Source organism: Paroedura picta, chromosome 13 (assembly GCF_049243985.1).
Source record: "Paroedura picta isolate Pp20150507F chromosome 13, Ppicta_v3.0, whole genome shotgun sequence".
NCBI classification, from domain to species: Eukaryota; Metazoa; Chordata; class Lepidosauria; order Squamata; family Gekkonidae; genus Paroedura; species Paroedura picta.
The window spans coordinates 12,767,916-12,794,610 of NC_135381.1; the positions used below are offsets into that span (position 1 = coordinate 12,767,916).

Genomic DNA, 26,695 nt, shown 5'->3' on the forward strand with positions numbered 1-26,695 from the left:
CTATAAAGGTCAATTTTACCTTTTTATAAAGCTCTGGAGAACCAGATTCCATTCCTCACTCCTCCACATGCAGCCAGCCGGGCGACCTGGGGCTGGATACAGTTCTCTTAGAGCTCTCTCAGCCCCACCTGCTTCACAGGGTGTGTCTGTTGTGGGGAGAAGAAGGGGAAGGTTTTTTTGTAAGCCGCTTTGGGACGCCTTCAGGTGGTGAAACGCGGGGTATAAAAATAGCTCTTTTTCTACATGCCATATTTATTTGAGATGTGGTCCTTGATATTGGTTTCTATTTGTCATCTTCTTGTTGCCACCACTGAGTATTCTTTTGCTTCTTCTACACTATTTCTGCTTTTTACATGTGATTTTACACATCATTAATATGCCACTTACACAATGTAAACATTGGGGTGTGTGTGGAAATTACAGGAGAAATTTGGCTTGAAGAATGAGAAATTGTTGCAAAAATAAAGACTCTCTGGAATCAATCCACACAAGGGAGAAACAAAATCGAAAAGGGGGACAATCGAACTACTACAGGCAGCTTTTAAAATTTGGAGGGAAGTGTAACCTTTGCACCCTGACCTAGTTGACCCAGGATAGCCTGGTCTCTAGATAATGGACGCCAGACAGGGTTGGTCATGGGTAGTGCTTGGATGGAAGACTATCAAGATATTCCAGGGTTGCTACAGAGAAGCAGGCAATAGCTAACCCCCTCTGTGCAGCTCTCATCTTGAACACCCCACAATAGCCTTTCTCAACTTTTTTTACTTTTGAGAATCCCTGGAAGTGGCATGATCCTGCAGAATCTGGTTGGGAAGCAGAGCTGTGTACATGCCCAGGGCCCCTCCTCTTCCCGCCCCCTCCAGGACCATCGTTGGTCATTTTGGGAGGTGGGGAAATAGTCAACATGACCCTATATGATCACATCATCCGATAAATGTTTTACAAATTAAATATAGATATATAAATTAACTCCCACCTATTTGGGAAACCCTTCCAGGGTCATCAAGAAACCCTAGGGTTTCACTAACCCTACAGGGTTAGCTTGATGGCACTTTCCAGCACCATGAACCTTGGTGTGCTAGGCTATATTTCCATTTATGGGGGGGGGGGATGATAAATGTTATCTCTCCCCTGTGGTCTGAAGTGGTACAGTACATTCTACCACTTAAGAGAATTTTTTGTTCATTCAGGGTTCTCATACAGAATTAGCCTATAGTGGTTAGGAGTGGTTAGGAGTCTAGCCCAGCGTTTAGTCGTTGTGCGGAAATCGTCAGTTCTGGGCAAGATAGACCGGTACTCTTGCTCAGTACAAGACAGAATCATAGAGTTGAAAGCGGCCATACAGGCCATCTAGTCCAACCCCCTGCTCAACGCAGGATCAGCCCTAAGCATCCAAAAGCATCCAAGAAAAGTGTGTATCCAACCTTTGCTTGAAGACTGCCAGTGAGGGGGAGCTCACCACCTCCTAAGGCAGCCTATTCCACTGCTGAACTACTCTGACTGTGAAAACTTTTTTCCTGATATCAAGCCTATATCGTTGTACTTGTAGTTTAAACCCATTACTGTGTGTCCTCTCTAGAGCCAGTTTGGTGTAGTGGTTAGGAGTGCGGACTTCTAATCTGGCATGCCGGGTTCGATTCTGCGCTCCCCCACATGCAACCAGCTGGGTGACCTTGGGTTCGCCACGGCACTGATAAAGCTGTTCTGACCGGGCAGTGATATCAGGGCTCTCTCAGCCTCACCCACCCCACAGGGTGTCTGTTGTGGGGAGAGGAATGGGAAGGCGACTGTAAGCCGCTTTGAGCCTCCTTCGGGTAGGGAAAAGCAGCATATAAGAACCAACTCTTCTTCTTAAACCCATTACTGCGTGTCCTCTCCCCTGCAGCCAACAGAAACAGCATCCTGCCCTCCTCCAAGTGAGAACCTTTCAAATACTTAAAGAGGGCTACCATGTCCCCTCACAATAGCTTGTCATCCACTTTTAAAACCATCAGAACTTCCAGCTGTTAGCTATATCCTGTGGCAGAGAGTTCCACATTTATTTATATTTCGGTTCAAGAGCAGGTTTCCCCCCTGACTTCAATCTGCAACACATCAAGCTTCATAAGATGCATCTCAATTCCTGTATTTGGAGGAAAGGGGGGTATTCTCTCTCTCACTCTCTCTCTCTCTCTCTCTCTCTCACTCTCTCTCTCTCTCTCTCTCTCACTCTCTCTCTCTCTCTCTCTCTCTCTCTCTGCATCATGCACCATTTTTTTTAAGCAAGCCCCGGAGCTGTCCATTCTTCCCCCCCTCTGCTTTCCTCTGCCAAGTCTGTATCCTCTTCCACTTCCAAATGAAACATTTGAGATCAGAATCAGGTGCCACACAGTTTATCGCTTCTCCTGAGTGACAGAGCTCTTACAATCACAAAACAACGGGAGAGGGTCTAAGTATTATTTTAATAGACTCATCACTTTCGGTTATGGCAGCCACCATCTGCCTCTCCCCTTTAATTACAAATGCAAAAAAGGAACATTGTTCCCAGCAGCATCATAAACGAGGTGAGGCAGTGATTTAAATGCCCGCATCTTTTTTCTTAATTCATGGCCTAGCGGCCGTGTTTGCAATCCGCTGCAGCCGGCAGGGAGGAAGGCATAAATTTCGGAGAAATGGGTCTCCAGAGCCAGTTCGCAGATCAAGCGATGGGCGTTTTCACAATCGAGGCTAAGAAGACCCTTTTGTCTGGAATGCATCAGCCCTGTTTGTGGGACAGAAAGTCAGACAGTGATGTTTGGAAAACAGAATAAAAACCCACATGGGCCTCAAAAATGCAAAAGTCAAGGCTATGGCAAATTGACTCCCAGTTGCAGTTTTTCAGAGTGGCAACATGCAAGAACACAAGTCCACTTTTCTTTGACTTGGTATGGCCATTTAAAAAATTCTGGATGGCTGCTTCTTTACTCTTTCCTTGCTTTAGTGGGGTTGCTAACTTCCAGGTGGTGCCTGGAGAACTCCTGCTATTAGGGCTGCTCTTCAGGTGACCATTCAGCTAGAGAAAATGGTCACCTAGGAAGGTTCTCAGTGGCACGATGCCCCATTGAAGTCCTTCACTTCCCCATACTCCACTGTCCTTGGGCTCCATCCCCCAAATTTCCAATTATTTCCCAACTTGGAGCTGGCAACTCTATGCTTGGTCATAAGGGTATGCCAACTGGATCTGGTTATGTGAGAACGTCAGTAAAGGCCAAGAAAAGCCCACCGAGAGTGAGTTAAAAGTTCTCAGTTGCACGGGAGATCTCAGGACAATAAGGTACATACAATGAACTAGATGGCATTGGCCTACAGGGGGTGGCCAATGTGGCTCTCCAGATGTCCATGGACTACAATTCCCAGCTGGCAAGGGCTCCTGGGCCAGCTGGCAGGGGCTCATGGGAATTGTAGTTCACAGAGATCTAGAGAGCCAATGTTTGAACACCCCTGGGTAGAATTCACCTGTAGAATTCACCTGTGGATATTGTGATGGCCACTAGGATATCATTAAAAGGGGAGTAGGCCTATTCCTGGAGCGTAGACAGATTCATGATTACTAGCTACTGTAGCTAAAAAGAACAGGTATATGTAGAGGAAGTCAACTTATGAATACTACTGCTAGAATCCACAGGACAAGAAAGCTTTGGCCTCCGTGCCCTGTTTTGGACCAGAAATGTTAATATTCTTACATTTTTCTTTTTTAAAATGGAAGTTACCATGTTCCAAACATCTGAAGGCCTCTTTTGTGAAAAATTCATAGGTGGGCAAATCAGGGATCTGGGCTGGGTACCCCACCACAGAGTTTCTGGCAATTCCTAGAGAGGACTGTTGTGACTTCCAGGTTTCCTTTGTAAGTAATGCCTGTTTTTCAAAAAAATCCTCCATGGGAGCTGATGGAAGACAATACTGTGCTCATGGTAGGGACAAGGCAGCCCTAAGCGGAGAGAAAGAGAGGGCTCAGGGTGTTGTTGCAACTAGAATCTCCACATCATGTAAAACATCAGGACTCAAGACTGCTAAATGCTCCTTCCTCCTCCTACTTGAGCTTCCCTCCCGGAGGCTGTTTTAATAATGAGACAATGGCATCGTATATTTAAATGCGGGATGCTATTATCCCTCATTAAAAGGACTGCCATTGCCGGGGCTCAGCAGGGGAGAATTATTAGGCAATTCCAACATATCGCAAAAAAAGTTCAGTTCAGCAGCTCTCTGAGAAGGATTGTGCCTGGATGCATTAAGTTTCTTGGCAGGCCTTCAAGCACTTTCTCCCTCTCATCCCCTCGCCCAAGTGGTTTGGGGCAAAGTCAAGTTAAGCCACAGAATCGGATCCCTGCCTCTGCAGATGACAGAAACGAAGGCATTCCAACTGAATGCACGAGCACACTGCATACTTGTCATGCCTATGTGCAGGGCAACATAGAAGAAGAAGAGTTGGTTTTTATACCCTGCTTTTCACCACCCGAAGGAGACTCCAAGTGGCTTACAATTGCCTTCCCAGTTTGATGTAGTGATTAGGAGTGCGACTGTAAGCCACTTTGAGCCTCCTTTGGGTAGAGAAAAGCGGCATATAAGAACTGACTCTTCTTCTTCGTCTTCCTTCCTCTTTTCACAAATGACACCCTCTGAAGAACATGACAGAACTGCTCTGTGAGAACAGCACTATCAGGGCTGTGACAAACCCAAGGTCACCCAGCTGGCTGCATGTGGAGGAATGGGGATTCGAACCAGGCTCGCCAGATTAGAAGCCACCACAATTAACCACATATGATGGACAGTGTTGGGGTTGTTCTGAACCCGAGGACAAAACTGGTGGGGAGGAGAACCACAAAGTGTGCCCTGAGTTCCATGGAAGAAGTGCAGGATGCAAACAGGACAGACAGACCTCACTGGGATTAAAAATACAGGCCTATGAAGGTTTGCACGGGTGAATGTGCCACGCCCATAGCGAGACAAACTCATGCAGGTAAACCAAAGGTATGATGGGATCTTGCTGATCCTGAAGCTTCAGCCCTTTGGACCCAGCTTACATCTGGGGCAGAAATGATGTGAGTGTGGCACATGTGAAATTGTTTGCGTGTACGACAAGGAACTGGGCCCCCAGGTAGGAGGACCAGAGGTTTGGGGGAAGGTCCAAATCCTAGGGGCCTATCTTTTGGACACCCAACAATTTCCGTACTTATATTTTTTTAACAATTACAAAATACCAATATTGTATTAGCGCATAATGCACCCCGGAGCACAGCAAATTAATCCTAGAGCAGAGACACAGACTATTCTCAGATAAAGCCGTTATCAAGCTATGGAAAATGCCTTGAATATGTAGGCCATCAAAGAGGAATTACTACCCTTTCATTCCCTGCCCCCCGCCCCATATTCTTAGATTTTGTGATACAATGTTAAATTCATCCGCTTCCTAAGGTGCCAGGACTTAATTAACAAACCCTGTTTTGTTGGGGAAAGGCTGAGTTTCTCAGTGACATGCAAATGCTAATCTAGCTATCATTCTTGCATTCTATATTAATGTATCTTGTTGCCATGTACTTCGAAATTGAGGAATTTGGATTTAAAGGTATATCTGTCTTCAGTACTTTAGAGCAGGGGTAGTCAACCTGTGGTCCTCCAGATGTTTGTGGACTACAATTCCCATGAGCCCCTGCCAGCGCTTTCTGGCAGGGGCGCATGGGAATTGTAGTCCATGAACATCTGGAAGACCACAGGTTGATTACCCCTGCTTTAGAACAGCCTTTCTCAACTTTTTTACCATTGAGAAACCCCTGAATCATTCTTCACATTTCGAGAAACCCCAGAAGTGGTGCAATCTTGCAGAATGTGGTTGGGAAGCAGAGCTGTGGACATGCCCATCCAGGGCCCCTCCCCTTCCCATCCCCTCTACGCACATCATTGGCCATTTTGGGAGGAGGGGGCGGGTCAACATGACCATATATGATAAATATTTAACAAATTTAAAATATATATAAAATTAATTAATTCCCACCCATTCGAGAAACCCTTCCAAAGCCATCAAGAAACCCCAGGGTTTCATGAACCCCTGGTTGAGAAAGTTATATCATGCTATAGGATCCAAAGTCACCATTTCCTCCAGGAAGTCTGGAGAACAGTTGGGATCCCTGGGGAACTCCAGGCCACACCTGGATGTTGGTAACCAGACTTCCCACCCATGTGGTTTTCCTGATTTGAAAGTGTCCTGCTTGGGGTGTTAGCTGGACCATTAGGGAAGCTCACGTGGACATTAAAAACGGTTCAGTGCTCATCTCGATGCAGAGGCAGGAGCAATTCAAGCAGAACAGCCGCTCCTGAGCAAAAGCTCTTGATCATATCTTGTGGGATGGGAGCTATGTCTTCTATTACTTTCTCTCCCTTTTTTCATTAATCACTGTTGTGACAGCGAAACCCTTGGGGTTGCCAAGGAGGCAACTTGAGAGGATAAGGTTGAGCACTAAAAAATATATCAGAAAGAACACCATAGAGGAGAACGTCTGTCTTCAAGCGGAAAAGGGATGAGGGCAGAAGACTTACTGATAAATAGCGATTAGGACAAACGATGCATTATAAAAGACGATAAATAAATAACTCTCTCTACCTGCTTTACAAATCTTCATGATCAGCGGTAGATTATGATTACTGGTCAGTATTGAAATATTCATTTCTCCTGTGTAATTTATACTGGCTATAAAAATTCTGCATCAAGAACATCTGGATTATATAAACCGGGGAATTGAAGGATTCACTTCCGCAGGCTCCGCTCACATCTTTCCAAATACATTTGGAGACCTAGAAACTGGCCTAATGCCACTCAAGCCCCAATTCTATGGCTTATTTTTTTGTGAAATTGCAGCCTCCCCACCGTTCTGCTTATTAAGGAGCATAACAAGGCCCAGCAGAACCTACAGATGCTCAAATCAGGGGTAGTCAACCTGTGGTCCTCCAGATGGACTACAATTCCCATGAGCCCCTGCCAGCAAATGCTGGCAGGGGCTCATGGGAATTGTAGTCCATGGCCATCTGGAGGACCACAAGTTGACTACCCCTGGTCTAAATAACAATCATATATCTCAGGACCCAGCATTTCCCCCTCAAGCGTCCAGATCTTTTGCCAAAGATTCTGTGCAGTCCAGCAGAGAAGAGGCCATAATGCAATAACAGCCCTTGCTGCTCTCTCCGAATGAAACCCCAGGAACGTGTAACAGGGCTCTGCGGGAGAAAAGCCATACTTCAGCCCAACGGAGTGTGCTTAACAGAACAGTTAAACAAATGCAGCGTGTCCCTGATTGTTAAATATTGGCAAGGCGGGGGAAAAAAGCTGTGTTCTGGTGTGTGTCAAATCGTCGGTGCCTTTCAAAAGGACTTGTTTATGCAGTAAAGATTCCAGACCGTTCTGCTCGTAATGAAATTCCATATGGAATACGCCTCTTGCAAGGTCGTGCGGAGGAAGGGAGGCACGAGCCAGAATCCCCTTCGGAGGACAGGTATGCAACCAGACAGTGGGTTTATTTAATTCAGGGCCAAAACAGACAAAAAGAAGATCTCTTCCATCAGACCGTAAAAAAACATAAATTCTGCGCATGCACAGTTGCTATCCTGACTGGAGTGATGCAGGAAGGTAAGCGGGGACCGGCACTTGGAAGCGTAGCCCAATTTTGCCACTAGGTACCAATATGGTTCATCAAGAAGACTAACAGACCCAGGGCCAATTTGAGTTGGGAAAACAGCTGAAGTGGAGGGAGGCCTATACTTCCCCTCTCCTTCTACCAGCTTTTCTCATCTTTTTTACCGTAGAGAAACCCCTGAAACATTCTTCAGGCTTCAAGTGGCACCATCATGCAGAATATGGTTGGGAAACAGAGCTGTGGACACGCCCACCTGGGGCCCCTCCCCTTCCCACCCACTCCAGGCCTGTCATTGGCCACTTTGGGAGGGGTGGGCGGGTCATCATGAACATAGATGGTCATATCACCTGGTAAATGTTTAACAAATTTTTAAAATATATGAAAAATTCATTAACTTCCAGCCATTTGTGAAAAACTTCTAGGGCCATAAAGAAATCCCACGGATTCATGAAACCCTGGTTTAGAAAGCCTGCCTTACACCACGGTCCTGATCCAACCTGGCCTCCACACACCTGATTTCTCTGAAGAAGAAAAGAGCTGGGTGCTCTATTCATGGAACTCTCCTGGGGAGAAGGAACTGGATGACAACAGAATGGATTCAGCCAGCTTTCCCTTCCCCCCCCCCCCCCCCGCAACTGCAGGCAGATCATGGAAAGTGAATTCAAAGCCTTTGTCAACTTGTAGCTGGGGTAGGGTGAGTGCTCGGGAAATGATTTTTTGGCATCAGAACGGGGATTAAACAAGGGCCAGATTGGTGTCATGGTTAAGAGCAGGGCCAGTGGCTTCTAATCTAGTAAATTGTGCTATAAAAGAGGAGGGAGTCTGGTGTCCATTTGCAAATCCATGCTGGGGTGAAATGTTTTTTAGCCCTTACCCTTGACCATGTGCATGCTGGGAGGGAAAAGGAGGAATCTCCCAGCATCTCTTCCACCTCGTGTCTCGTGCAGGTTTTCTGAAGCAGGGTTTTGTGAAACCCTGATCCTGCGTTGAGCAGGGGGTTGGACTAGATGGCCTGTATGGCCCCTTCCAACTCTATGATTCTATGATTCTATGAAACCCTGGGGTTTCTTGACGGCCCTGGAAGGGTTTCCCAAAGGGGTGAGAGTTCATTATTTTAAAGTATATTTTAAAAAATTTGTTAAGCATTTATCGTGATATGACCATAGGTGGTCATGTCGAACCCCCCCCTCCAAAATGGCCAATGATGGGCCTGGGGGTGGGTGGGAAGGGGAGGAGCCTCAGGTGGGCGTGTCCACTGCTCCGCTTCCCCACCACATTCTGCATGATTGCACCACTTCTGAGGTTCCTCGAAGCCTAAATAATGTTTCAGGGGTTTCTCAATGGTCAAAAAGTTGAGAAAGACTGGTCTAGAGTTTCCCTAACAGGCGAAATAGAAACTGCTCCCACTGGGACCATTTCAGGTTGGGAAAATCGTGTAGGGGAGAAGTCCTTTCTTCATGAGCATCAGAACCCTGATCTGAATCAGGAACTCACAGCTCATGCCTGACTTTTATACAGGATGGGGATGGGGATACCAGACACAACCCATGTACCCTGTAATATGTGTCTGAGAAAAAAGGGTGAGCTATACACACACACAGCAGTCTGGATCTATGGCTTGTCTCATCTAGCATGGCCCCCCACCTGCGGCCACCAGCTCCGGCTGGCTGAACCTCGTTGGTATATGTCAAGCGAAACCTATCTGCACATCATCTTTTCCTTCTTTCAGTGGAAAAAGAAAGGACAATAGCAAGGAATGCAGCTGGCTGCAAAGAGAGAGATAAGCCTTTATATGCATTTCTATTCTAACAACAACACCCCCCCCCCCACCAGCACCGCCACAGGCCCTGGATCCTCTGAATAGGGCACAGTATGGAGGTAAAAGCCGAAGAACTAAACCTGCAGAGTCAAGCGCACCAAAGAGCAGCTCTGGATGACATTGTCAAGACAGAGGAGGACCTGGAGGGAGGGGAGTCATCCTCCTGGGTGATTTATTTCTCCCTGTAAAAAAGTGAAAAGGGCTCGGTGTTTTAATCCGAGAGACAATTACTCGTGGGCCTTTTCAACGGCTCCTGACTTTCACAGTCCAAGAGCTGGGGAAACGAAGATGCCGACATTAAAAGTTTATGACCAACACCACATGTTATGGCATCTATATTGGCCTCCAAGGAGGATGGAGGGCTTTCAAGGTAATATATCTTCTAGCAAATGGTGGCAGAGGGGAAAGAATTTGGGCCACCGAATGAGGACAATATCCATGGTGAGGCTTGACAAAGGTTGGAATGTCGGGAACGGAAAGAGAACTTTTTGTTCTCTGCCTATTCACACACATAGGATTATGCACTTTCAAGGAGCTTTGGCAGCTGGATTTTCTTGTGCGGAACAGGAAAATCTACTTCTAAAGTGCATTGAAAGTGCATTATCTGTTGTGTGCAGAATAGGTCCAAGTTTGCAAGCTTGGATAGTGCTGTGCTCCAAAGGCAGTGGCTCCACCTGAAGGCCACAAATAAGGTGGGGTTGCTTCCCTGTCAGCAAATAAACTGTTCATTGCCACTCAAGACAGTCGGGGGGGATCCTCCAAGTAGTCTTTCTTCACCTAAGGAGTTGTTCTCCAAGGGAAGAGCCACTTAATTTGGAGGAGGGCATCTTTGACTGGAGGAAAGCTTCACACTTGAATGACAAGGAAAGGTAGGGTGTAAATATTTCCATCACCAAATAAACTTTGCTTCCTGGAGTGGTGGGATAGGGTCAGGATTCACCCCATTATTCCTGCAAGGGCTGGGAGCCTAGGGGCCATGTATACCATACCACTATACTAGGATGGCTTTTATATCAGAAGGGTTTCCTGAATGGGTGTGGAGTTAATCAATTTTTATTATATTTTTTAGATTTGTTAAACATTTATCAGGTGATATGATCATACAGGGTCATGCCGACCCACCCCCTCCTCAAAATGGCCAATGATGGTCCCAGACGGGGTGAGAAGGGAGGGGCCCTTGATGGGCATGTCCACAACTATGTTTCTGCATGATCATGCCACTTCTGGGGTTTCTTGAGGCCTGGAGAATGTTTCTGGGGTTTCTCAATGGTAAAAAATTGAGAGAGGCTGAGATAGGGGAAAGGCCAGGGAGCCCTTGGGGAGCTCTCAAGGAGCCTTGGGGCTACAGGGAGCCCTGGTTGGGAATCCCTGGTCTACGATCTGGGAGAACCAGGTTCAAATCCCCACGCTGTCATGAAAATTTGCTGGTCGACCCTTGTTCAGTCTTTCTGTCTCATGGAGGGGTGTGTGTCTTAGGTGGACAGAATGGAACTAGGATCAGCTACGCTGCCCTGGGAAGAATAGTGGGAGAATAGTCTTGGGTTTATCTGTTTATTCTAAGCACAATCGCATCCAACTTCCGTAGCTGAATATGCTGCACAGCTTCCACAAATCCAATGGGAGGGGTGGGGAAGGCGTCTAACAACAGTAATCCCCAACACGAGACTGCCTGGGGAGAACAGAAGCTGGTCTGTCTCTTGTGAGTGAGAAATGAAATAATGTGTAACACTGGCTGTTTAAACACCCCATGTTTTGTCAATTACCGGCTCTGTTTTTACGATAAATTGTACTCTCATAAGTAAATGGCAGGAGACATTGCTTTGGCAGAGAAATACATCTGGCAGGTTCCGAGGAAGAAACCATCTGCTGCTCACAAAACGCTTCCAAACCTGAAGATGCAGGTATAACACCTCCTCCCGTGCTGGCCGGTGGAGGGGGAAGGGACAACAGAGATCTTCAGCTATGGAAACACTTTGAACTGCCCCTTTCAGAGCTAGTTGATGTCTGTGTTCTGTAGCATCTTGCCAGCAGACTGTTGGTCACGTATTCTTTAATGCTTTCCCTCGAAAGAACAGTCTCTGAAAGGAGAAAAGCAGCATAGCAGGAATTCAGCAAGGTAATTTTCTGCATTCAGAGGAACATGCAGACACACAGAATCTTTCCACTTGCAGAATCTTTCCACTTGCAGCGTGCAATGGTACAATCTAGCAGGGGGGTGGAATAATCATTTGATTTTGCATAATGCAGGGGGTTGGACTAGATGACTCATGAGGTCCCTTCCAACTCTATTATTCTATGGTTTTATGATTCTGTTTGAATGAATAAATCAGAGCGGGTCCAGGCTGTTATGCAGTGGACAAAAAGGGGATGGTGTGTACAAGAAGATAGTAGCCACAAAATGTGGTATGAAAGGATGAATTGGTAAGGATGGAAGAGATCCTAGGGGCTTGAACAACATGCATATGGCAACATGCACTGTCACTTCCTTTGTGGCATCTAACCACGTTTCTTGTGGCATTTTGCTGTATTTAGTTGTATTCAGTGCATGGAAATGTTGTTATCTTTATGAACTGTTATTTGTTATAGCCTGAATTTCCTCTGCATTGCACAGCTACTGTCTTCTTGGGCACATGGATTTGTCTTATTTTTTATGCCAATACAGGTTGTTGTTGTTGTTGTTGTTGTTGTTGTTGTTGTTGTTGTTGTTGTTGTTGTTGTTGTTGTTGTCATTGTCATTGTTGCGAGCTGCCCTGTGCTGAAGGCTTAGGGGTAGATTTTGACCCAGAGATTTCAACCTGTGTCCTGAGAATGCACCTGAAAACTAGAATCTCAAGCCTAAAGCCTGAGTCTTGGCCACTCTATCCTGGAAGGATCTGCCCCAGGCACCGAGCAGAGCTGGGATGAACTGTTATGTTGTTGTGCTTGTTTTCTGCAAGAAGCCTCTGATTGCCAGCCTGCACCCCATTTCCATTTCTGCAGCCCTTTCTCTTTTTACAAACGTTTCAAGATGGCTGGGCCTTCTGCAGCATCAGGCCCTCTGGTTAAGATCAAGCGGCCTTATAGGTTTCACGATCGGATATTAAGCATTTGGGAGACTCCGCTTGTGCTGGCAGATGGCGGAGTACTTTGTGTGCGCCCACAACCGCTTCGCAGATCGCTGTTGCCCTTCAGCGCCGTCGCGGGGCACGGCTTGCCTCCTCGGGAAAAACATATTGTTGTTTCAAAAGCGATTAACTCGTCATTTGGCAAGGAAGGAAATGCCGTGATGAGGAGGGGGCGGGTTGTCACGACAAAATGGCGAGCCATGCTGAGCCCTTGTGACTGGAAGGGCAGGTCTGCAGTCTGAGAGCTTTGAGATGTATGATTCCCCATCCAAGGGAATCTGTAAATTGCTGGTGTTCATTAAATTTAAACAACGGCAGATCCCTAACATTTTGCTTCCACTTTGGAAGGAAGAGCAGCTAATTTGGAACTCTGGTGAGAAATTCAGAGGAGAAGAATTTTGGAAGCACCCTTAACAGAAACATAAATTATATACCCGTGTCTCAGAAACCAGATATTACAGTTTCTGCTACACAGAATGAAGTGTATATTTCAGGGGCCTAAAGGACAAAGTGTGGATCTTAACTCTTATTTTCTAAGGTTATCCTTGGGAGATTTTGGCAGACATGTAGACGTCAACTCTTGAAATCACTTACAAGTTTTACTTTAATTAACTTTGTTTTGCTTTGTCAGCCTGGTAATTTTCTCCCTATCATAATCACCCCAAGTATTGTGCACTCTGTTTTCCATTGCTGTTTCTCCCCCTTTAAAGATCCAATTCTTAATTTTTCTCTTTGCTTGGAGTGTGCACTGTTAAATTTGTCTTCATGCTGTAATTTTATTTTGACTGTCATCCTATAATCCAATTTTATGCATTACTTGTGTTTTAATATTTCTGATATTCTCTCTTTTTATCACGCACTTGCAAATGCTAATTAGAAAAGCATCGGCATTCTCTTAAATATTCTCTCAGGGGTAAAACTACACTTGGGTTTTCAGACCCCAAGTTTGCTGCTGACATGCAAAGGAACAATGGGATTTTGTAGCAGTAAGAGTTACTAATTCCTTCTCCCATTTGCTGTTTTTCCTTGGTGATTCCTTCCTTCACATATACAGACGGGGGCTCAGAATCATTATGATCCTACAGAGCTTGGGGAATAGAAAATAGCAATCATGTATGTATATCAAACTGTATAACGGAGATCATTTGTCTATCTAGCTCAGAGTGTCTTTTACAGCCCACAAAGACTCTCCAGAGTCTCAGAACAGAGCAATGTGAAAATCTTTGCGATTGAAATGCCAGGGACTGAACCTGTGACCTTCTGCCTACAAAACCCGTAGTCCGCTGTGGAGCTAATGTTCCGTACCTCAAAGAAAAGTACCTTACGCGAAGTCCATGTGACTCATGATTGTCTACTCTGAATGGCAGCATCTCTCCAAGGTCTCACCTGGAGTACTTCTAAGGTGGAGGTGCAGAAGTCTGAACCTAGGACTTTTCTGTTTCTGTGTCTGCATCCACGGGGGTGAGAACAGCAAAATAAAGCAGCGGGTTCAGATCCCTCCGTCGGTTATGATGGTTCTCACTGGGTTGACTTCAGGACAGACACTGTCTCGGAGAGCAGATCCCCATTACAAAATCCACACGGCGGTTCATCAAACTAAACTTGCTAGGTAGAAGAAGAAGAAGAAGAAGAAGAAGAAAAAGAAGAAGAGTTGGTTCTTATATGCTGCTTTTCCCTACCCGAAGGACGCTCAAAGCGGCTTACAGTCGCCTTCCCCTTCCTCTCTCCACAACAGACACCCTGTGAGGTGGGTGTGGCTGAGAGAGCCCTGATATCACTGCTTGGTCAGAATAGTTTTATCAGTGCCGTGGCGAGCCCAAGGTCACCTAGCTGGCTGCATGTGGGGGAGCGCAGAATCGAACCTGGCATGCCAGATTAGAAGTTTGCACTCCTAACCACTACATCAAACTGGCTATGTCCCCATCCTACTCCTTTACCTTCACAATGACACAAGACGGAAAGGATTGAATGGGTAAGTTCATCACATTTAGAGTAGGAGATGAAGTCCATCCCCTTTGCCTAAGCACATTGTTTTAATAACCTCACCACTCTGACATTCTTCAAAGTGTTGGCCTTTGGCCAAGGGTCCTTGCCCAGCGTGAGTTATCCAAATACATGCCAGAGTGGAAAACCTTTTTAGGAGTTTTCATTTTAGCTGCAGCAAAAAGAAGAAGTCACAGGGAAACTCTTGTTCTCCAAAAATTCTGTTTTTGGAACTCCACTTTGTCCCTTTCCAGCTGGGAATGAATCTCAGGACACATTCCTCCAAAAGAGCTAGCTCTAGATTGCACATGAGGCACCAAAGCTACAGTTTTGTAAACTTTTCAGGGCCCAAGAGAACCCTATTCAAGGTGCCCTATCATGCATCGATTTTGTCTACAGCTAATTAACCTTCTGATCCCGACCAAGGCAACACACTGGAGATACCTGGCTGCAGCTAGAAAAAGCTATAGCTATTTAGAACACAGGATATAATTGAGAAGTTGGCAATCAATACCCAGCCTGCAGAGACAATGGGATGGGTATGTGAAATTTATGGGCTGCCAAAGTTAAGATAATCTGCATTTTAGAGAAATCACAAAAGCCACGATTGATCTTACGAATGAATTGCACAAATAGTCCGGGAACAAAGTAAGTCTCTTGTAGTAGCAGATTGGTCCTCGGCTCCCTGATGAACTAGACAGTGTCTCCATGCCAGAGTTTAGTAGCTGGCTTAACATATTGTCAAAATCAAGATGAATCGAGTGTCTAGGGAATATGTTCATGGCTGGATTATCGCTTGGCACGCTGAAGCATGTGGAGCAGCAAACAAAACGTCCATAAGAAACAGCTTTGGAAGAACCAGCTTCTTGTTTTGTAGCTTGGGTAAAAGTGGCATGCAAAGTTAAGACAATCTGCATTTTAGAGAAATCACAAAAGCCAAAGTTGAGCCTACCATTGAAAGCCACAAATAGTCAGGCAACAAAGGAAGTATCTTCTAGTAGGAGATGGGTCCTTGGGGAACAATCTATGACAGGTCACCAAAAATAAAAAATGTTCATGAAAGTCATCCTTTTGGGGGGTTCGTGTCTAGATGAGATGGATCTTTGCTCTGACATGTCAGAGTCATTTTTATCCCCAGTCATAATTCTCCAACCAAAACTTGTTAGCTCATTTCTGGTAGGGAAGACTCTGGATTGTTCACCTCTGCTTTTTCAGCCCAGCAAAACCCCATTTCAGGTTGGTTTCTCCCCTGTGCAAATCAAACTGGCAGTTTATTTTCACACTGTTTTCTGTTTCCTTCACACTGAATTTTTCCTGCACAATGTATGCATGGCCCAGTGTTATTTGTGCATTAGCAAATCGGTGCCTTTAACATATCGTGAGTCCAAGTGAGAAACACTGTAGCATAAATATTGTATGTGCTACACATGAAGGCTGAACCCCACGCACGCCCAGAGCGAATCTAGAAAGCTCACGGAGAGAAACGGAGAATCTCACTGTCAGTGAAAATAGAAACAAGTGCCAATAGAAACAAAAGTGAAAATTAACTTCTTAACTTCCAGCCCTTTTCTGCTAGGCTCTTCTTTGTCTATGTTCACTGATATTTGGACAGAGAATAGCTCTCTGTTGCAGCCCTGAAACAGGACTCTTGATGGAGGAGACTTGCTGCCAGCCAGGTTTTCATTTTGCTAAAAGGTAAAGGTAAAGGTATCCCCTGTGCAAGCACCAAGTCATGTCTGACCCTTGGGGTGACGCCCTTTAGAGTTTTCATGGCAGACTCAATATGGGGTGGTTTGCCAGTGTCTTCCCCAGTCATTACCATTTACCCCCAGCAAGCTGGGTACTCATTTTACCGACCTCTCAAAGATGGAAGGCTGAGTCAACCTTGAGCCGGCTGCTGGGATTGAACTCCCAGCCTCATGGGCGGATAGCTTCAGTCAGCATTTTTGCTGCTTACCACCCTGTGCCACAAGAGGCTTCATTTTGCTCGCCTCTGTCTAATGGAGGTTGGCCCTAAACCCCAAATACGCCATTAATTTCAATACATTAATATTAATCATGTCAGTAAACACGATACGTAGAGTAGAGGGGGCCAAACAGTGGTGTGCCAGATGTCCAGGGACTACAAGTCCCATGAGCCTCTGTCAGCACCTTGCTGGCAGGGGCTTGTGGGAATTGTAGTCCATGGACATCTCTAGTGCCACTGTTTGGCCACCCCTGGAATACAAAATAAAACAGCTTTTAGTAGGAAGGTGTGTCCCTCCTGCTGCTCAGGTTAGTTCTTGGTAGCTCTGGGCTGTATTTTTTGTGCTTTATTTATGTATTTATACTTTTTACTGATACTTTTATTTATTTAAATCTTCTTCTTCTTCTTCTTTATTTTTGCTATTTATTCACTGTCCCTCCCAGCGCAGCTGGCTTGGCATGGTTTCCAACATCTTTGATATAAAAGCAATGAAACAACTTCAACATTAAATATAATATGAAAACCTATTAAAAAACGATCAAATCAATTGATGCCCATGTTGGTCTTCAGTACCGTTGAGGTAGCTCTAATTTCATTTTCTGATTTCATATTTCAGGGTTTACGTTTTAGATCTTCTTACAGCAAGGGAAGTTCAAAGGGGTCTTGCTTAAAGGGACCAGAGGACTCTCAAGGACCAAGGCACAGGAGCCCTCCCCCCCCCCCCACGGTGCCTCTCCTGCCACTGGGCAGGCCACACGCTCTCTGGAACTTCAGTTATTGAAAAGGGAGTAGGGGAGAAGAGAACTCTGCATGTCCTTGGGATGATTCAATCACAATGAGATGCTTGCACAAAAGCCTATTGTGTTTGGTGGCCAGGAAATGCTCCGTGAATACACCAGAGCTATAGAAGGATTTAAAAGCAAAAAAAGGAAGGGGGGGGGAATCCTCCTCCTCTAATAACAGGAGAGTCTGCTTCAGAGGCCGCTGTAGCAGACCAAGCAACTAAGTCCAGACAAAAGGAAGCAAGAGTAGCTGAGGTGTTTGCCACAGATTTCCTATACGTTTAGGGCTGTCTTTCAGCAGGGACAGTAACCAAGCAACTAGAAGAGGTGCGGAGAAAGAGAAGAGAGTAAAGTTACAGGTTTGCTGGTCAGTTAGGGCAGTGGTCCCCAACCTTTTTATCACTGGGGAGCGGTCAATGCTTGACAATTTTACTGAGGCCTGGGGGGGGGGTAGTATTTTGCCGAGGGACATTGCCGCCACCGCCTGAGCCCCTGCTCCGCTTGCTTTCCTGCTGGCATCCCTGACTTCCTGCTGCCCACTGGGGGGCGCTGCCAGCAGCAGCTGTGCAGTGCCACACCGAGGGGGAGCCCCAGCCATGGTGGCCGCTGGAGAGCACCAAAGGTGAACCAGCGCAAAGTGGCAGGGCAGCCCCCGAGGCAATAGCCAGGGAGGAGGACGAGGAGGAGCCGCGGCCCGGTACCGACTGATCCATGGACCAGTACCAGTCCCCGGACTGGGGGTTGGGGGCAGCTGAGTTAGGAACTGGGAAACCCCTGGAACTCTGCTGGTTGTAGAGACAGCAGGAGGTCTCTGTCTATTTCCTCTCTTGAACATTTAAAACAAAAAAACTCCTAATAATAACAGAGACAATTCAGCCAGCCTTCCCAATGCAAATGGGCCTATGATTGCATATCAGCAGGTGGGTGGTGCAGAACGCCTGATACACAGTCTCTCTAGCCTGAAAGCAAAGCTCTTGGCCTTTCTCACCAGCGGAGACCGAAAGCAACTTACCTTTTCCTCCACCATTCTATTTCACCCTCACAGCAGCCCTGCGAGGTAGGTTAGGCTGAGATCGTGTGACTGCCCTGAGGACACCCAGCAAGCCCCCATGGCATGAGTGGGGATTTGAACCCAGGTCTCTGCGATCTCTTCTAAATCCATGTTTACCTTCACAACCATCCAGTAAGGTTGGTTAGGCTGTGAAACGATGATTGGCACAAGGTAACCGCATGAGCATCATGCCAAGGAAGGGATTGAAACACAATTCTAGGCTGGAGCCAAGATCAGGATGGAGTGTGCTGCAGAGTGGACGGCAAAACTGATCTCCTGCTGGAAGGATTTTTTTTTTTCACATTACAGGATGTTCTGCTTCCGTCCCAGCCCAGCCCAGTCTTTCAGGGTAAAGGTAAAGGTATCCCCTGTGCAAGCACCAAGTCATGTCTGACCCTTGGGGTGACGCCCTCTAGCGTTTTCTTGGCAGACTCAATATGGGGTGGTTTGCCAGTGCCTTCCCCAGTCATTACCATTTACTCCCCAGGAAGCTGGGTACTCATTTGACCGACCTCGGAAGGATGGAAGGCTGAGTCAATCTTGAGCCAGCTGCTGGGATTGAACTCCCAACCTCATGGGCAGACAGATTCAGACAGCATATCACTGCCTTACCACTCTGCGCCACAAGAGGCTCTTCTTTCAGGGTAGACAGGATTATACTGAGATACTAAGCAAGATGGGGAGCTGTCCAAGGTAGCTTAAAGCAGGAAGGGATCCTTTGGAGAGCTAGAAGGAAGGCAAGGACCATTTCTACACAGGCGGAAAAGGCCCGGCTGGTGCTCGTATGGCAATTTCTATAGTCCCACAGATAGAGGTGAGGAGACATTCCTTTCCTTTTAAATCTTCATTGATATTTTTGTCCCCCTGGTTTCAGTTCTCTGGTTTCTCTCATTGGCTTTGTCGGCTGTTTTGCGCTCACACGTTGTTGTACAGTTTTTATATGCAATGGATACAGTACTTACATTACAATGCCTGTCATGGATATGTGTAATATAAACATTGTGCTGATTGATCAGCACACAAGCATTGTTCCCTGACTGTCTGGGAGAAAATCCATGTGGGATGAACCAAAGACTGCATGGACATTTAGAACGTCAGAGATTCGGTTCCCAGAAGGAAGAGAAAGCTGAGATCATATCTGTGGATTCAAATGGCAGGGATGAGACATTGGAGATGTCTCCTCCCACTGCTTCATTGCCCTGACTCTCAGAGACTGGCTCTGAGTGGCTCTTAACTAGGCAGTATTTTTTTGTTGGTCCAGAGAAATTGCTGGTGATTGTGTAGCAAAGAAACCAAGCCGATTATACCTCCCATTCTTGGGCAGTGAAATCTCAAGAAGAAAATCAACCTGTTTTTCAGGGTGGGTCAATGCAATCTAGAATGCCTAGCTATCTGTTTAGTTCCAACTTGAGGCTGGCACACTCTCAGATAATGTCCTCCTGCACCTCACACAGCCAGAGAGCCAGTTTGGTGTAGTGGTTAGGAGTGTGGACTTCTAATCTGGCATGCCAGGTTCAATTCTGCACTCCCCCACATGCAGCCAGCTGAGCAACCTTGGGCTCACCACAGTGCTGATAAAACTGTTCTGACCAGGCAGTGATATCAGGGCTCTCTCAGCCTCACCCACCCCACAGGGTGTCTGTTGTGGGGAGAGGAAAGGAAAGGCGACTGTAAGCCACTTTGAGCCTCCTTCGGGTAGAGAAAAGTGGCATCTAAGAACCAACTCTTCTTCTTCTTCAGTAATATCAGGGCTCTCTTGGCCTCACCTCCTTCACAGGGTGTCTGTTGTGGGGAAAGGAAAGGGAAGGTGATTGTAAGCTGCTTTGAGACTCCTTCGGGTAGAGAAAAGCGGCATATAAGAAGCAACTCTTCTTCTTCTTCTATCTGAAGCATCCTTCATTCTGAGCAAACACAGTTCACCTTGCTGGCACAAGGCTATGGCATTCCTCCTTGACAGACCAAAGCAGCGTTGCTAATAGAAGAACAAGGCAAAACCTTGGCTAAGTGGAGCAGATAACAAGTCGCAATCATAATGCAAGCAAACGCTCAAGGCCTTGGACTGCTTTCAAGCAAATGTCTCAATTAACGCACAGGCTTCCCTCCCACCCTTTTCTCATTTGCAGGAGCTTTAGGCAGGTTTCTAAGCTGCTGATGGTCGGCTCGGAGAAGGAGCATTCTGACGGAGGAGGCAACTGGGCAAGGTGCCTTTGGAGGGGTCTGCAAATCTTGTAGGGTTGGTACCTTTTTCAAAACTCATCCTGGAAGGTCTGTACATCTAACAGCTGATCAGCAAAGGTGTTGCTTATTGGTTTCATACACCCTACAAACTGAGCAAGGTTTCTCAAGATGGGTGCATAACCTGAAATCACAGAATCTTAGAGTTGGAAGGGGCCTAGGTGGCCATCTAGTCCCACCCCCTGCTCAATGCAGGATCAGCCTCAAGCATCCAGGATAAGTATCTGTCCAGCCACTTCTTATAGAATCATAGAATCATGGAGTTGGAAGGGGCCAGACAGGCCATATAATCCAACCCCCTGCTCAATTCTGGATTAGCCTAAAGCATTCAGGAGAAGTATTTGTCCAGCCACTGCTTATAGAATCATAGGATCATAGAGTTGGTAGGGGCCAGACAGTCCATCTAGTCCCACCCCCTGCTCAATGCAGGATCAGCCTCAAGCATCCAGGATAAGTATCTGTCCAGCCACTGCTTATAGAATCATAGAATTCTAGAGTCAGGCTATGGCTTGTCTAACTTTTAAGGTTGCCCATAGATCTGGATGAATATGTCCTGATTTGCATAGGGATTGGGTAAGTGTTATCAGACTACACTGGAGTACCTAAAGGTCCTTTTAAAAAGCATCATTGCCAAGGAAATGGATAGGAACACAACTGGAATTAGTTGACTGTACCAGCTGTTGGTTGTGGCTGTGCTTGTTCTTGACTGTCCTGGGTCAAGTCTGCACTTTGCTTTTTATCCTCTCCCATGCCTAATAACACCCCCCCACACACACACCCACACACACACACACACCAGCTGCTCTACACTTCATTTGATTTCCATTTTGATTTGGGGCGCTTTACATTTTCCCTCTGCAACATCCATGATAAAGTCCGTGGTGATGCTACCTTTTCTCTGCGATATCCAGCACTGGATATAACTCACTACATCTGAGAAAAGCACTTTGAAAGGAAGTGTAGATGTCAGCGTTTTGCTGGATTAACTTCCTTTCCTTTCTCTGTGCCTCCAACGCTGACATAGCGAAGCAGTCTGTCACTGATTGGTCAGGGTGCCAGTTGCAGGAAAACTTGTTCCCGATTGCCATTCCCTCACAGGGTATATTTTTGCCCTCATTCGGGGATTTGTTTTAAAGTGACAGCGCTCCAAAAGCCCACACTTCTATGAGTACAGATTTGCCTCTTGGATTTACTCCCCCCCCTCCACCGCCCCTGCAGGAAAAGAAAGATAAACAAGGAGCCTCATGCTCCATTTGCCCCTCCCCTGGCTTGCCCTGGCTGTATCGTCAGGAGACCAAAGGCAGGAAATAAAGCATTCTCCAGCCTTGTGCTCCTTCAATGCTGGCTGGAGCTTCACCCGATCCTGCCCCCCAATCAAGTGGGAAGGAGACCAAAAATTGGGACAATGCATGTGCCGATTGGGAAGAAGGAAGGCTGTCGATCCAGGTTCAGAATTTGGCAGGATTTACAGTGGAGCCAAATGCTAGTGCAGATATGACCCTGCTGTCTGCTCACCTCCAAACAGGCACCAGTGGCCACTGGGAGACATCCTTCCCAACGCAGACTGCTCAGCAATCTTGTCCAACTACATTTCCCAGGATTCTTTGAGGGACGCTGGGTACACACATAGAACTCTGGGCACAAGACATATAAAGGTATGTAATGCAGGGAAGTCCTGATTGGCGTCCGGTTCCTTTGCACAAAGGGGAGAGTCAGCCGTTTTCCTGGAGCCTGCCAGTTACTGACGCTCTCTTCGCATTTGACAGGCCATCAGTTAAAATCAGTCATCTATTGCTGAGAGCTGAAAATGCACTGAGCATGGAGGGAGCAAGGTGAGATTCTTGCGTGACTGCCAGCCCTTTGCAAACAACATCCCCATTTCAAGCTGCAGCTGGGTTGGGCGGATGTGGCCCACGCAGCTTGCAAGTTCCACCTCCCTCCCTCTTCCTGAAAATCTGCCTGCCTGTCACATCACTTCAATTAGCTCTAACAATGTCAGCTTGTTCTGCTGCAAATGTCAGGGAGATGTGATGTCTGTCTTCAACAACTGAAGAGCGGGAGTCGGGAAACAAACCTGCAGACCTACGTGAAAGGCTGAGAGGCACACACAAAGAAAGGCACACCCTTTAGGTGTAGGGAGAGCCATGCACATGCTGGCTCATGAGAATTGTAGTCCATGGACATCTGAAGAGCCATGGTCTGGCCCCTCCTGCCAGATAGCATTATCAGCATAGCAATGGGCATCTGCTTTTGCTTCCATCACACAGCAATGCCCAAAACTGTCGCTTCGAAACAATCGGGAACGCCGGCAATTAAAAAGGGAAAACAACAAGAAACACAGCATCCTCCAGACCTGCATGGCTCACTCTGCAAGGACGGTTAATCAGCTCCTACTCTGAGGGTCAATTTTGGCATGAGCTGAACCTGCCCAGTTGGTCCATAATAAAGGGTGTTTTGCTTGGGCTGCTTTCACCCTGTGCCAGCATTGCATGGTGCAGATTTCCTTTGTGCCTACATGCAAGGTGAGCGTTACCAAGGATAGTTTAGCCGATGGCAGGAAGGGATACCTCCCCTGCCCTCCCACCCAGCAGACTCCCCAAACAGCACCAAAGCTTTAATTGCCTCTCTTGCAAAAATTCCCTTCTTCTTCATTGCTTCCGAATATCCCTCTGCCTCTCTATCAGAAGGGATCAGCCTCCTGCCTCAGCATTCCCAGGGTTGTCACCACTAACTAGGTCAAGTCCAAGTTAGGGTGGCCGGGGGCAGTTCATTCCGAGCGCCTGGGCTGGGCTGTTGGGATGGTAATTGGCACCGACACAAAGAAAGGAGCTGGAAAAGAGAAGGAGGGAGACGAACGTTGGAAGCTCAGCTTAGCCAGGGCCATTTGGGGAGGGGGCAGGAAGATGAAGGGTGGGCCTCCTGAGCCAGTTTTGACACATCCATTGATGACGGAAGCAAGTTCACTTAGGGAGCAAAATGGAGTTCACTTAGGGAGCAAAATGGGATGGTGGCAGTTCTTTTGTGACGCGGAAAGATGCATGCTGGTTGCGGGCCTCTTTCTGTCCAGCAAAACAGTGTCTCTGCGGCTGAAGAGTGGCCGTCTGTGTACATTTAGCTCCTGTATCGCTGCATGAAAGGTCAGCGGGAAGATCTGAGCGCCGGCTCATACCAAATGGGAAGAGTTAGATAAGGCGGCCCTTGTTCTTTCCGCTGCTGCAGAGCGCGGAACATGAATTGCATTCAGCCAGACAAAAGCTAGATGCGCCGGGAGGGAGGCTGGCAAGAAACTTGGCCAACAATGACATTTTCTTTTTGTCTATATTGATGTCGTTTCAGGCTCGGTGCCCCCCGCTTCGCTGAGCGGCAGGAACTGACCACAACAGCCCTTTCTCTGGAGCCAGTTCTGTTCGGAGGGAAGAATAGTGAAGGCTTATGGTGGGTTTTTTGCAATTTGTCTGCTCACAAAATCCTCGTTGAGCTGCTACCCAGCCGGTGTTGGTCTTTCAATTGTGTCCCTCTCAGCCAACGATTCATGCAGCTCTCTGGGACTGCTCCTTGCTTCTCCATGGCGAAAATCCTGCTCATATTCTAAGCTCTGAACTGGATAGTCCCGACTAGCCCATGGAAGCTAAGCGGGATCAGACTTGCGTAGTACTTGGATGGGAGACCACCAAAGAAATCCAGAGTCACTACAAAGAGGTAGGCAATGGCAAACACCTCAAAATTGATGGAATATTCTTGAGCTTCACCACCACCACCACCACCACCACCACCACCACCACCTTGTGTTCCCAGATCTGGAGTCAAATGACCTATCCTGCATAGTTCTGGAAAATAAACTTGAGAATTTTTTGCCTATGTTCTTTTTGCCTGCTTTCCAGGGACTTTATTGAATTTCCTGACACTAGCTTAGGTGGCTTTAAAAGGGACAAATTCCTGGAGGATAGAGCTATCAGGGGCTATAAGTGAAGATGGTTCAATAGAATTCCCGCATTGAACGGCTGTTTTCCTCTGAAAGCTAGCTGCTTGTAGGTACGACCAGGCTTCGGCCTCTGTACCTTGCTTGTAGGCTGTCCAGAGAAATAGTTGAGAAGAAGAAGAAGAAGAAGAAGAAGAAGAAGAAGAAGAAGAAGAAGAAGAAGAAGAAGAAGAAGAAGAAGAAGAAGAAGACGAAGACGAAGACGAAGACGAAGACGAAGACGAAGACGAAGACGACGACGACGACGACGACGACGACGAAGACGACGAAGACGACGAAGACGACGAAGACGACGAGTTGGTTTTTATACCCCACCTTTTGCTACCCAAATGAGTCTCAAAGTAGCTTACAATCGCCTTCCCTTCCCTGTGAGGCAGATGGGGTTGAGAGAGTCCTGATAAGACAGCTTGGTCAGAACAGCACCATCAGGACTGTGACAAGCCCTAGGCAACTCAGCTGGCCGCATGTAGAGCAGTGGGGAATCAAACCCAGCTTGCCAGATTAGAAGCCACCACTCTAAACCACTACACCAAGCCGATTACTATTTGAAACAAGATGCACGACTAGATGGACTTTGGTCTGCACCTGCCAAGGGTCCTATTCTCTAGAAAGCATCTCTCCAGGGTCATTTCTTGCTGTTAAAAAAGCAGCTTGTCTGCTTCTTGCAGTCCTGCAGAAGGTCTTTGCCATTCCCCATTTCAATAGAAATGGTTTTGTTCCTCACTGCTGCTCGCTCTGGTTGGGAAAAGGGCAAGCAATAAAAACTGCCTGTCTTTTATTTTATTTTAGTTTAGTTTTTTAGTTTTTTAATTTTTTAGTTTTTTAGTTTTAGCTTTAGCTTTAGCTTTAGCTTTAGCTTTAGCTTTAGCTTTAGTTTTAGTTCATTTCATTTCATTTCATTTCATTTTTTGCCTGTCTTTTTACTGCTAAAGGGACTAAAAGCACAGAGGAGGACAATGAAAGAAGCAGGGTAACTCTCTTCCCCCACTCTGCTGTATAGAATCCCTGTTCCAGATTGCACCACCTACACTCTGTTGACTTTTGAACATTAAAAAGCACACTGGGAAAATCAGAAGGCGGATCTCCCACGTCGTGCGGAGTTAAGCCGCAGAGACCGAGAAGCCGGCAAGTGCACGGCCGTTGTCCCCCTCTCCAGGGGGAAGTCCGTCCAGAGCAGAAATTCTGGGAATCCCAAACTGACAAGGAGCATGAGCAGAAGATTCTTGGGCTCCCAGCCCCCCCTCCCCCCGGGGTGGGGGGCGCCAACTGGCAGCCAACCAGAGGTTCTATTTGTGGGATAATTAATTCTCTTCTGATCATCTGCTTTGCAAAACATTGGCTGGCAGGAGTTAATCATGCATAGGAAATGAATCTTTTCTCTTCCTTAATGAGTATTGAATCATGATCAGCATCTGTTTATTCCCGACACTTTTCATCGTCTTGGCAGTTCCAGCAATTAATTGTACCAATAGTCGGCGTTCGACTATTAAGAAAGGGCCTCCGAGCAAACATCCTTTCACTCCAATCCTGGTCTGTCTCAATCTATTAATTTTTATCGCCTTGTGACGTGTTATTTATCATGGGAGGTAAGGGCCGTCGTGGAAGGAGACAAATCTCAAGGGAAGGATGCATCTAGAAATGGGAAACACTCGTTGCTGAATCGTAGTTTGCATGCCGAAGGGCCCAGGTTCAGTCCCTGGCAGCTCCAGTTTAAAGGATTTTAGGTAACAGGGCTGGGGATGGTTTTGAATACTGTCCCCTCTACGGTTCTAGCTGGACGATATCTGAAGATTTCTATTTCAGGAGGGGTTATATTTATGCTCTGCAAATCCACCAGATTCAATTCAACACATCATTCTCGATGGCCAGCTTCATGAGGTTCCTCGAGAAGAATTTCTTATCCCTCTATTGCATTCCAAGGGATTTGTAAAAGGGAAGAGTGCATTTCAATACTTACTAAGCAACTTTTCACTAGAATTTACATCTACGGCTGCAAATGTTTTGGTGGAAGTTTTAAAAGTTAGATCTAAGGATTTTTGTTAGTGTCTCCTATTGCAATTTGTTTTGTTGTTGCTGTTTAGAAATATTTCTAGCAGCCTGAGGCTTCTCTTTCTATGCTGTAATGCTATGGAGTGC

At 46.6% G+C, this 26,695-nt stretch overlaps 1 long non-coding RNA gene and 1 other non-coding gene across 2 annotated transcripts; both read left to right on the forward strand.

The window, feature by feature from the left end:
- Positions 1–11,079: 11,079 nt before the first annotated feature.
- LOC143823100 (uncharacterized) lies at positions 11,080–24,329 on the forward strand. The gene is made up of 4 exons (XR_013226381.1): positions 11,080–11,575; positions 20,469–20,578; positions 22,106–22,235; positions 23,917–24,329. It is a non-coding gene; the product is annotated as an uncharacterized LOC143823100 (long non-coding RNA).
- LOC143823289 (U6atac minor spliceosomal RNA) lies at positions 11,858–11,971 on the forward strand. Its single transcript, XR_013226451.1, has one exon. It is a non-coding gene; the product is annotated as a U6atac minor spliceosomal RNA (small nuclear RNA).
- Positions 24,330–26,695: the final 2,366 nt, after the last annotated feature.